Source organism: Lathyrus oleraceus, chromosome 1, assembly GCF_024323335.1.
Source record: "Lathyrus oleraceus cultivar Zhongwan6 chromosome 1, CAAS_Psat_ZW6_1.0, whole genome shotgun sequence".
In the NCBI taxonomy this organism is placed as follows: Eukaryota; Viridiplantae; Streptophyta; class Magnoliopsida; order Fabales; family Fabaceae; genus Lathyrus; species Lathyrus oleraceus.
In genome coordinates this window covers 394,812,447-394,825,432 of record NC_066579.1, presented here as the reverse complement: position 1 = coordinate 394,825,432, position 12,986 = coordinate 394,812,447, and the positions used below count along the sequence as shown (strand labels likewise).

General features: G+C 35.7%; 1 non-coding gene across 1 annotated transcript; it reads left to right on the top strand.

The window, feature by feature from the left end:
* Positions 1 to 4,563: 4,563 nt before the first annotated feature.
* On the top strand, positions 4,564 to 4,670 carry LOC127116616 (small nucleolar RNA R71). The gene has a single exon (XR_007801429.1). It is a non-coding gene; the product is annotated as a small nucleolar RNA R71 (small nucleolar RNA).
* Positions 4,671 to 12,986: the final 8,316 nt, after the last annotated feature.

Here is a 12,986-nt window from a genome sequence, read left to right as displayed (position 1 = left end):
TCTCCTATATTGAAGTTTTTCTTTACTATTCTTTTGTCGTGATAGGCTTTTGTCCTCTCTTTATATATTTTTGCATTCTCGTAGGCAGATTGCCTAAGCTCTTCTAATTTATGAATGTCTAGGGTACGCTTTTCTCCAGCGGCTAGGTAGTCTAAATTCAAAGTTTTAATGGCCCAATATGCCTTATGCTCTAACTCGAATGGTAAGTGACATGATTTTCCATAAACTAGTTGATAAGGAGTAGTTCCTATAGGGGTTTTGAAAGTGGTTCTATAGGCCCATAATGCTTCTTGAAGCTTCTGAGACCAGTCTCTCCTAGAAATAGAAACAGTTTTCTCTAGGATTTGTTTTATCTCCCTATTAGATACTTCTACTTGACCACTAGTCTGTGGGTGGTACGGTGTTGCTACTCTATGCCTAACTCCATATTTTCTTAAAAGTTTGTCAAATATTCTCGATATAAAGTGTGATCCTCCATCGCTTATGACTAAACATGGTGTTCCAAATCTAGGGAATATATAGTTTTTAAATAGTTTGATTACTACCCTAGTTTCGTTGGTGGGTCCGGCTATAGCTTCAATCCACTTAGACACATAGTCTACAGCTACTAAGATGTACCTATTTCCTAAGGATGGTGGAAAAGGTCCCATGAAATCTATACGCCATACGTCAAAGAGTTCTACTTCCTGAATGTTTCTTAAGGGCATTTCATCACGTCTTGAAATGTTTCTAGTGTGTTGGCATCTGTCACATTTGACAATGCAAGCATAGACATCACGCCTCATGGTAGGCCAGAATAGGCCAACTTGAAAAATCTTGGCGTATGTCTTAGAGGTGCTCGCATGTCCACCATAGGGTGCAGAATGACAATGCTCGATAATATTATTTACCTTTTCTTCTGGAACGCAACGACAAAAAATTCCATCTTTACCCCTTTTGAAAAGGAGTGGTTCGTCCCAATAGAAGTTTCTCACATCGTGGAATAATTTCTTCTTGCGGTGGTAGTCAAGATCAGGGGGTACTATATTAGCAGCTAGGTAATTAACGAAATCTGCATACCAGGGTACGTTACTTATTGCTAAGGAATTTTGGGAGTGCTCAAAAGGATCTAGGTTATTATCTTCAATGGTTTCTACTCTAGCGATCAGTCTATCATAGGCAAAATCATCATTTATGGGTACTAGTTCTGGTTTTAGATGTTCTAACCTAGAAAGGTGATCGGCTGCTACATTTTCAGTGCCTTTTTTGTCTCTTATGTCTAAATCAAACTCTTGTAGTAATAGAATCCATCGGAGTAACCTGGGCTTGGCATCTTTTTTACTTAATAGGTAACGAATGGCAGCATGATCGGTGTAAACAATAATTTTTGCTCCTACTAGATAAGATCTAAATTTGTCTATAGCGAAAACTACAACGAGTAATTCTTTTTCAGTTGTTGCGTAGTTAAGTTGGGCAGCGTCTAGGGTTCTACTAGCATAATAAATGACATGTAATTTTTTATCTTTCCTTTGTCCTAGAACGGCTCCAACTGCATAATCACTAGCATCGCACATTATCTCAAAAGGTTCTGACCAATCAGGTGGTCTCATAATGGGTGCAGATACTAATGCTTGTTTTAAAAGATTAAATGCGTTATTACATTTTTCATCAAAAATGAATTCAGCATCTTTCATTAAAAGTCCAGTTAAAGGTTTGGTTATTTTGGAGAAGTCCTTAATAAAACTCCGGTAGAATCCAGCGTGTCCAAGAAAGCTTCGGACTCCTCTGATGGTTTTTGGGGGTTTTAGGTTTTCTATAACTTCTATTTTAGCTTTATCTACCTCTATACCCTTTTCGGAAACTATATGTCCTAAAACTATTCCTTCGGTTACCATGAAATGACATTTTTCCCAGTTTAGCACGAGGTTCACCTCCACGCATCTCTCCAGGATTTTCTCAAGGTTAGCAAGACAATTGTGGAAATCAAATCCGCAAACCGAGAAATCATCCATAAACACTTCCATGATACCATCTAGGTAATCTGCAAAGATTGACATCATGCAACATTGGAAAGTAGCTGGGGCATTACAAAGGTCGAACGACATCCGTCTGTAGGCAAAAGTTCCATAAGGGCATGTAAAGGTAGTTTTTTCTTGATCTTCGGGGTGGATAGGTATTTGGAAGAATCCAGAGTATCCATCTAGATAGCAGAAGTAAGAGTGTCTGGCTAGACGCTCTAACATTTGGTCTATAAATGGTAAAGGGAAATGATCCTTCCTAGTTGCTTTATTTAATTTTCTATAATCTATACACATCCGCCATCCTCCTTCTAAACGTTTTGCTACGTGTTCGCCTTTATCGTTTTGCACGACTGTGATGCCTCCCTTTTTAGGTACTACATGCACAGGGCTCACCCACTTACTATCCGAGATCTGGTAAATTATACCTGCCTCAAGTAACTTAAGAACTTCCTTTTTAACAACATCACTCATTATAGGGTTTATTCTTCTCTGATGTTCCCTAGAGGGTTTTGAATCTTCTTCGAGCGAAATCCGATGCATGCATACGGATGGGCTTATACCTTTCAGGTCAGAGATATTATATCCTAAGGCTGAGGGATATCTTCGTAAAACGTCTAAAAGTTGGTTCGTCTCCTCTTGGCTCAAGGTAGCACTAACTATAACTGGACGATTCATCTTTTCATCGAGTAACTCATATCTCAGGTTCTTAGGCAGTTCCTTAAGTTCTAAGGTTGGTTTCTTATGGCAGGGCATAGGATCTGGAGTAAGGGATAAACATTCGTAAAGGTTATCATCGATGTAGGGTTTCTTAAAGTCATCATTTTCCCTTATGAGAGTTGATGGTAACTTAATTGTTTTTATAATTTCTTTTTGTTCTAATTCTCTAACACATTCATCAATGATATCTAAGGCATAACACGAATCTCCCATCACAGGTGCCATAAGAAATTTCGAAAGTATAAATTCTATTTTCTCGTCACCTACCTCAAATGTCAACTTTCCTTTCTTGACATCTATTATGGCTCCTGCAGTCGATAAGAATGGTCTACCTAGGAGGATTGGTATATCATTGTCCTCTTTGATGTCCATGACAACAAAATCAGTAGGGATAAATAACTGACCTATCCTAACAGGAACATCTTCTAAAATGCCTATCGGATATTTAACAGATCTATCGGCTAACTGAAGTGACATCTTAGTGGGCTGTAATTCCCCTAAGTTTAACCTCTCACAAACCGCTAAAGGCATTAGGCTTACACTAGCTCCTAAGTCTAGAAAAGCTTTTTCGATGACATGATTACCCAAAAGGCAAGGAATGGAGAAATTTCCAGGATCTTTATCTTTCTTTGCTAATTTGTCCTCGGAAATAGCATTACATTCCAAAGGCTTCGGATCATGAAGTCTACGTTTGTTGGTAAGGATGTCTTTGAGAAACTTTGCATAAGAAGGTATTTGGGTGATGGATTCTGTGAAAGGGATTTCTACATGAAGTTTTTCTATAACTTTAATAAATTTTTGATATTGTTTATTGATCTGGTTTTGTTTGAGTCTTTGCGGATATGGTATAGGTGGTTTATATGGCGGGGGTGGTATGTAAGTTTTATCTTTAGGTTCTTCTCCTTTTTCTCGACCTTCCTGGTTTTCAGATTCCTCTGGTTCCTTTACTTCGTCCGTGAGTTTGGTACATTCCTTAGAAGTTTCGGGTTCACTCAATCTAGGGTTTGGTGGCTCATCATAAGCGTTCCCACTTCGTAGGGTAATGGCATTGGCTTGTCCTCTCGGATTTTGTTGAGGTTGTCCAGGGAACTGTCCTCCAGGTGTAGTCTGAGGGGCTTGGTTTAAAGCTACCTGAGAGATCTGGGTTTCAAGCATCTTGGTATGAGTAACTATTTGGTCAACCTTGGTTCCTAACTGAGTAATCAATTCGTTAACATGAATGTTTTGGTTCATGAACTCCTTGTTTTGTTGGGTTTGAGCGGTGATAAAATTTTCCATAATTTTCTCAAGGCTCGGCTTTGGTGGTACAGGTTGCATAGGTTGATTTGATCTAGGGGCTTGATAACTAGGTCTCGGAGGTGCATTATTTTGGATAGGGTTATTGTTTTTATAGGAGAAGTTCGGGTGATTCCTCCATCCAGGGTTATAGGTATTCGAGTATGGGTTCCCTTGGGTGTAGTTCACTTGCTCAGAGTGGGTTTCGTTTAATAGACTGCATTTTGCAGATTGGCGTCCTTTGGTTCCGCATATCTCACAATCCGACGAAACTGCGGCTACAGTATTCGGGTTTATGCACATATGCTCGACTTTGAGGGCTAATGCGTCCATTTTAGCTTGCATCATGTCTATAGAGCTTAGTTCATGCACTCCTCCTTGGGATTCCTTCTTCTCAACTGTCGCTCGTTCGACTCCCCATGATTGATGGTTTTGAGCCATATCTTCGATGAGGGCACTAGCTTCAGGATAAGGTTTGTTCATCAGAGCACCGCCTGCGGCAGCGTCGATGGTCATCTTTGTGTTGTAATGAAGTCCATTATAGAAGGTTTGAATGATTAACCAATTTTCTAAGCCATGATGTGGGCATGCTCGTAATAACTCATTATATCTCTCCTAAGCTTCGAACAGCGATTCTCCTTGGTTTTGGGTAAATCTAGTTATATGGTTTTGAAGAACGGCGGTTTTACTCGGGGGAAAATATCTAGCAAGAAAAACTCTTCTAAGGTTATCCCAAGTCGTAATGGAATTGGGTGGAAGGGAATCTAACCATGATAGGGCTTTATCTCTGAGGGAAAAAGGAAATAATCTTAAACGTATTGCCTCAGGAGAAGCTCCATTGGTTTTAAAAGTGTCTGCTAATTGAAGGAATATTTTTAAATGTTGGTTTGGGTTCTCAGTAGCGAGACCCGCGAATTGTCTCTGCTGCACTAGTTGCAACAGGGATGGTTTAAGTTCAAAATTATTAGCTGGGATGGTTGGGTTTACTATACTAGAACTAGGTTCTTCATTAGATGGTTGAGCGAAGTCCTTAAGAGGTCTTTGGTTTTGATCTTCGGCCATAGCTCTCTTAATTCTATGAAAGAATAAACGTGCGCGAGCGTAACGTTCAGGTTCCGCCAGAGGGTATACTAAGCTTAAACTTTCGGTGCTGCGAGTTCTTCGCATTGACCGGCGGGAAATAGCCTAAGTCTAAACGATATAACAACAGGAAAATGAAATTTGACGAAATTGGTCCCCGGCAACGGCGCCAAAAACTTGATGCGGTATTTTCGCAAGTATACGAACGCGTCAGAGTAATATAAAAGATTTGTCGAATCCACAGAGACCAAGTGTCAATCTATCGTTATCTATTGTTATGGTGTTTATCAAAGGAAATCAAAATAGGTGTTTCTGGAGTGTGCAATGAAAAGTAAAGTTTGAAATAAAGATTAATTAATAAAGACAGGGTCAAATGTAATTCACGTAATTAATTGATAATCCAAGTACTTGCTAGTAGAGCTACTTACGGACAATGTTTCCTACTTTGAAAAGAACTAATTTAACAGGAACTGTCGCTTTCGCGTATTCAGAACCGAGTTGTACTCCCTAGTCAAACCCTCTTATTGTCACTTATAAAAAGGCGCGCATTGCGTTAGAGTAGTAAACCTATTTTTAAGAAATATAGTATCTTGACTAAGTTGAAAAGTATTATAACCTGGATTTCTTAACCAAAAGAGGTTCTCACGAACCAGACTCTAAACTTATAAACGCGTCCGAAAATAGTTTTAAAATCTCTTTTCTTCTTAATGTTAAAATCTCCCAATGAACTAAACAAAGCGCTTTCGCTATTTTTGAAATAGTTAAAAACAATTAAGTTTAAAAAGACGTTGGACGGCTTTCGATCTTACCCAACGGAATTGAAATGCGGGAAAACTTAAGTTGAAAGTTAAAATAGCCCTTAAGTGTTTCTACGAACAGTTGTACGGATTACTAGTTCAATTACGATCCTTAGATTCTAACCTTATAAATATAGCTAGACACGATAAAGTAAAAGTGCATTAAAATAAATAAAAGTAGTGCGAGTGGGAAAAGTAAATAAAAGTAGTGCGAGTGCAGGAAATAAATAATTTAAAGCGAGTGCGGGAAAATAAATAAAAGTAAAGCGAGTGCGGGAAAATAAATAAAAGTAAAGCGAGTGCGGGAAAATAAATAAAGTAAAGCGAGTGCGGGAAAATAAATAAAGTAAAGACAAGTGCGGGAAAATAAATAAAGTAAAGACAAGTAATAAAAACCTGCTCCAATCAGAGGGTTGAATAAATTGCAATGCGGAAATGAAAATGGCGGCAGGATTAACTTCCTTCCAAAGTGCTCCAAACTCGATTACAGACTCTATCACAGACTCAATTACACAATTGTGGTAACACTCCAATGCGAAGCGATTACCACTTTATAAAACTGAATATATGCCTAAGTGAAACAAAGTTGCTTCTGAGTTTGCCTCTGCTCTAAGTTTGGATGATTGTAAAAGTGAATTCGAGTTTCTATTTATAAGCAAGTAAAAAGATGGAAATGACTTGGATGCCCTTCAACTTGAAAATGGAGGGAAACTGTTTTCCTCTTGTGGCGCCCGCCACAAGGCCAAAGTGAGGCGCCTTAGTGGATGTAGTGGAGAACGTGGGAGTTGAGGGAAGTTGAGCTTGGACACGTTATGGCTTGGTCTGTGGCGCCCGCCATTGAGTAGTCCATAAGAACAAAATGCTGAATTTTAGGGTTTTTGGCTCTTTTTCGCTCCTTTTCTCGATCGGGGCTCCGGTTAAAGTAAAAACCTGAAAACAAAGAAAAACATAGCAATAACACAACAAAATGATAATAAAACAACTAGAATGCATGTGAAATCGGAGTCGAAAATATGGTAAATTTCAGTGTGATCAAGGAACAAATTCAGATTGAAGGTGACAACTTTGCATCTTTTGCTTCCATCCAAGAGGAATGATATGCGGACCTAAGGAGTCAAATACAAACTCACAGTGACAACTTCAACTCCTTTTCCTCCACCATCCTACAAAAGATTGATGGCTCAAATCGCATTCTCGCAGACTCTATAAACACACTGAACACGAACGTCATTGAACTAACCAGCCTCTATAAAGAAGACAGACTTTCGCGCCTCCTTCCGGTTATAGAGGCAGATTGAACCGTTCCGTGAACGACGATCTTAGATGATTGTTCAAACTCAACGAATTTCTATTTTCTTATGTGTGCATGTTATTCTAGTTACTTATTTGTCTTAATGTATCCATTGAACACTTATAATAATATTATTTCCTTATTGTGTTTTGCTCCGTGAGCTAATTATGCCTATACTTCTTCCATTGACTGCCTGTTATGTGCATGGTTGTTGATAATTATATGTTGCAAAGTCGTTGTCTAAGTGATTCAGAATGTTTTTATTTCATGTTGACAATTTCATTGTCTCTTTTTGATGTTATCAAAGGGGGAGAAGCAATGGAAACAAACAAAACATCAGATTTAACAGATGGATAATAGCAGAATGTTCAAAGGCATGCATAAAATCAAGAGGAGGATATCCATCAAAGTACGCGTTTGTGCCACGGTTTGCCATCATCAAAAAGGGGGAGTATGTTAGGGAAAATATGTATAGTCCTTATTTTAATGATGCCAAACCTCTCTAGTCGCCCACAACGTGCCTTTGGATAATATCATCATAGCATAGAAAGCATCCATCCTTTAACATGTTCAAAATATAGGTTCAGTGTGTCCAAGCATATAGGAGCATATCTTATATGTGAATCATGAACTTAATCAGAGTAAATATCCTAGGTTCATAGAAGATCGGTTAAATTGGTCATAATACGTCGCAAAACTCATTTTTGGAAGTTTAAGCTCTATGAGTCGACTCATGACTCAGAGCAAAACCTTCGGGTCCGAACATGTCGAATCACAGGTCGACTCATTCCTGGAAAACCTGAATGAGTCGACTCATCCACTCCTTACGTCGACTCATTTCCCATTTTCATTTGAACCATATTGCCACGAGTCCGAACAAGTCGAGTCATAGGTCGACTCAACCCTGATATAAACTTTATTTGAGTCGACTCATCCCCTGTTTGAGTCGACTCATCGCCTATTTTACTTAATTTTATGTTGTGTAACTTTGCAAAATATTTCTGTTATGTTAGTTATTTGTCCATGCATCATATAAATATTTAAATTTCTCTTCTTCAACATTTTAATAAGAAATGTGAAAGATATACACCAAAATGCTCATCATCTTCATTCTTTATTGTATTTCTCAATAATCACACATAATAATCTTTGTTGAGCATTGTTCATTGCAAATGTGATAACGTTAAAATAAGATTGGATTATCTTAGTTTGGGTTGAGACTTTGTGTGGGTTTTTTTTGAATAAAACCCTTGTGGTTTTTTTCTCCAAGAATTGGGGTTTTTTGCAATAACCTTTGCTTCGCAGATTCAGCCGAGTGAAACGTTTGAAGAACAGAAGGTTCGGTCAAACAAGTAGCGGTAAACAGAGGATTATGAAGAAATCTTAGGGTTCAAGCGACTTGCGTTCGAAATCAGCTGAGCTGAAGTTTTGGAGAACGCCGCGTTCTTGCAAAAAGGTAGCGGTAACCGGAGGTTTGTTCGAAGCGCTTGAATAACTTGGTTCAACTCGAATCAAGGGGAGAGAATAGAATAGGATATGCAACAACTCTAGAGGTTGATTGGTGATGATCATTTGATCTCTTGTATTGACTTTGCAACATGTTAATAAAAACATCTCAATTCTAGATTTAGAATTGAGGGCAGATGTACCCTAAACGAGGACGATAGGGGAACTGCCTCAACAAATACAATCTTGTTCTCTCTATCTCTTAACTCTTTAAGTTCTACATTAATTATGTTTTGTATGAAATTGATCGTAAAATCAATATTACTTGGTTGGTGTGCATAGCAACTGTTTGATAAATTGTTGCAATCACTTTGATTGCAACTGAGTAAAATTCTGCACATTCAATTTGAGTGAAATTGAAACTTGGTGTGAAGTGCACACGAAGTGTTCGATAAAATTAATCTCACACAAACTTAGTAATATTTTCCTTGATCTCTTATTGTGTTAAGAATTATTAGAGGTAACGATATCAAAGATCATAGTGGTTAATCGATTGATTTAGATAAAGGTTGATATTCTCTATCTTAAGTAATTCCATTCGGTTTCACGTATATCCAATATTTCCATTAACGGATCGTTTAGATGATTACTATCTAGGGTGCTTCCGCAACCGTTGAAAACATTTTTAAAAAGCGCTAAAGTTTAAAATTGATCTATTCAACCCCCCTTCTAGATCGGTACTATCGTCTAACATAAATGCATCTGACGCTAGGCTCCTTAAAATTAGGAAAAGCTTTAACCATTTATTTTTGCATTAATGTGCTCAAACCTAGGAATCTAAAGTGGCCATACGTGCAATGCCTATTTTGTGCATGATTCTCTCTTAGGTCTTGAAGCAACAAGGAATAAGAACAAGATCAAAGATCACAAAAAGTGAGAATGAAATATATTTGAGTTGACATAATCAAACATCTTTAAATTGACACAGCATATCAATTAAATAATAAAAATATTTCAAATCTTAATATATTGATACTACATTTAGGGAAATAACTTTTTATCATCGACTATATTAAGGATGATTACATAATGATGTAAAAAAGGATCATTACATAATATGATTTTAATGCATTTTTTTTGTTGACATTAATGCATCTTACTTTAGTTAATCTTTTGAATATCTATTTTTTAATTGTATTAATTCCCAAAACCTTTAACTTGGTTCCCACCATATTTGATTTTTATTCTAAAAACTTCAACCAAGTTTCCATGGCATTACATAATACGATTTTTATGCATTTTCTTTTAAAACTAGTGTTAATTCCCAAAAACATTTGTATGATCCAAGGTCTCCACATCCACAAAACATTTTTATGGCATTACATATATATGTTGGGATTCAAACCCAGGTCTCCACATCCACAACATGGAATTATCAACACTAAACTACAACCACATTTGTGATCATTTTTGAAATGTGGATCATACAAATATTTTCTTGTTTAACAAATTTCTAATTATCATGATTTTCTTTCTGATTGGATCATACAACTTGTAAGCCTTTGTCTTTTCACTTAGCCTTAAAAGAATGCATATTATGCTTTTTTCCCTAAAGTTTTCTCCTTAAGTTATCAAGCACATGGGCATATGATATACACCCAAAGATCCTGAAGTGGTGCATAACATGTTTCATACCACTCTCGGCCTTTTGTGGCTTGTTGTCCCTTACAAAAAAAAATACGATACCTATTCAAAACACACACTGACCACTTGATTGTTTTTGACTAAAACTTACTTAGCACATTCTTTTCACTAAGCATGAATTTAACCATATTCAATATGGTTGTGTTCTCCCTCTTAAGGACTCCATGTTTTTGAGGAGAATATGCATAAATGAGTTATCTCATAATACCATGAGCATCACTAAATTTATTAAAATAAGTAGAAGTATATTCACCCTATCTTTGAGTTCTCAAACATATAACTTTACTACTTGATTTCCTTTTAACAAGAATTTTAAATTTCAAAAATTCTTCAAATGTTTTTGATTTTTTATGTAAAATAATAAGTCCATCTTTTCCTACTAAATTTATTTGTGAAGGTGGTGAAGTTATTTTTTTCCATTTGAGTAAGGATTGATGGGACAATAAATATTTGAGTGCATCCGATGAACCAAATTATCTCTCTATGTTGCTTTCCCTTCGTACAATAAATGCATCTGACGCTAGGCTCCTTAAAATTGGGAAAACCTTTAACCATTTTTTTTTGCATTAATATGCTCAAACCTAGGAATCTAAAGTGGCCATATGTGCAATGCCATATTTGTGCACCATTCTCTCTTAGATTCCTAGGTTTGCATTCTCTCTTAGATCATTACATAATATGATTTTAACGCATTTTTTTGTTGTTGACATTAATGCATCTAAGTTTAGTTACTCTTTTGAACACCTTTTTTTTTAATTGTATTAATTCCCAAAACCTTTAACTTGGTTCCAACGACCACAATGTGGAAGACCTTTAATCATTTATTTATTCATTAATATGCTTAAATCTATGAAGCTAAACTGACCATATTTGATTTTTATTCTAAAAACCTTCAACCAAGTTTCCATGGCCACCACGTGGAAGCTGAAGTTCATTACAGAATATGATTTTTATGCATATTCATTTAAAAATTGCTTTATATCCCAAAAACATTTCAAAAAAGAAAAGAGATTCCTAGGTTTGCATTCTCTCTTAGATCATTACGTAATATGATTTTAACGCATTTTTTGTTGTTGACATTAATGCATCTAAGTTTAGTTACTCTTTTGAACACCTTTTTTTTAGTTGTATTAATTCCCAAAACCTTTAACTTGGTTCCAACGACCACAATGTGAAAGACCTTTAATCATTTATTTATTCATTATTATGCTTAAATCTATGAAGCTAAACTGACCATATTTGATTTTTATTCTAAAAACCTTCAACCAAGTTTCCATGGCCAACACGTGGAAGCTGAAGTTCATTACAGAATATGATTTTTATGCATATTGATTTAAAAATTGCTTTATATCCCAAAAACATTTCAAAAAAGAAAAAAGATATACATATATATAATGTGGCTACTAGGATTCGAGCCCAAGTCTCAACGGTCACATTGTGGAATTCTCACCATTAAACCACAACCACATTCATGTTCATTTTTGAAATATGGATCATACAAATGTTTTCTTGTTCAACAAATTACTACTTATCCCAATTTTCTTTCTGATTGGATCATACAACTTGTATGCCTATGTGTTTTCACTTAGCCTTAAAAGAATGCATATTATGCTTTTTTCATAAATCTTTCTCCTTAAGTTATCAAGCACATGGGCATATGATATATACCCAAAGATCCTGAAGTGATGCATAACATATTTCATACCACACTCGGCCTTTTGTGACTTGATATCCCTTACAAAAAAAATATGATACCTATTCAAAACACAGACTGGCCACTTGACTGTTTTTGACCAAACTTATTTAGCACATTCTTTTCACTAAGCATAAATTTAACCATATTCAATATGGTTGTGTTATCCCTCTCAAGGACTCCATATTGTTGAAAATGATATGCATCAGTGAGTTGTCTCATAATCCCATGAGCACCACTAAATTTATTAAAATACGTAGAAGTATATTCACCTCATCTTTGAGTTCTCAAACATATAACTTTACTACTTGATTTCCTTTCAATAATCATTTTAAATTTCGGAACTTCTTCAAATGTTTTTGATTTTTTACGTAAAAAATAAGTCCATGTTTTGCTACTAAAGTTATTTGTAAAGGTGGTGAAGTAACTTTTTTCCATTTCAGTAAGGATTGATGGGACAACAAATATTTGAGTGCATTATGTGAATCTTTTTTTTTGCTTTCCGAGAACTCTAATTGAGAATTATCTCTCTATGTTTCATACAATTAATGCATTTGACACTAGGCTCCTTAAAATTAGGAAAACCTTTAACCATTTCTTTTTGCATTAATGTACTCAAACCTAGGAATCTAAAATGACCATATGTGCAATGCCATATGTGAGCATCATTCTCTCTTGAGGTCTTGAAACAACAAGGAAAAATAATTAGATCAAAGATCATAAAAAATGAGAATGAAAGATATTTAAGTTAACATTATCAAACATCTTTAAATTGACACTGCATATCAATTAAATAATAAAAATATTTCAAATCTTAATATATTGATACTATATTTAGGAAAATAACCTTTTATCATCTACTATATTAAGGATAATTAATATTGATGTAAAAAAAGGATCATTATATAATATGATTTTGATGCATCTTTTTTGTTGTTGACATTAATGCATATTCTTTTATTTACTGTTTTAAATATATTTTT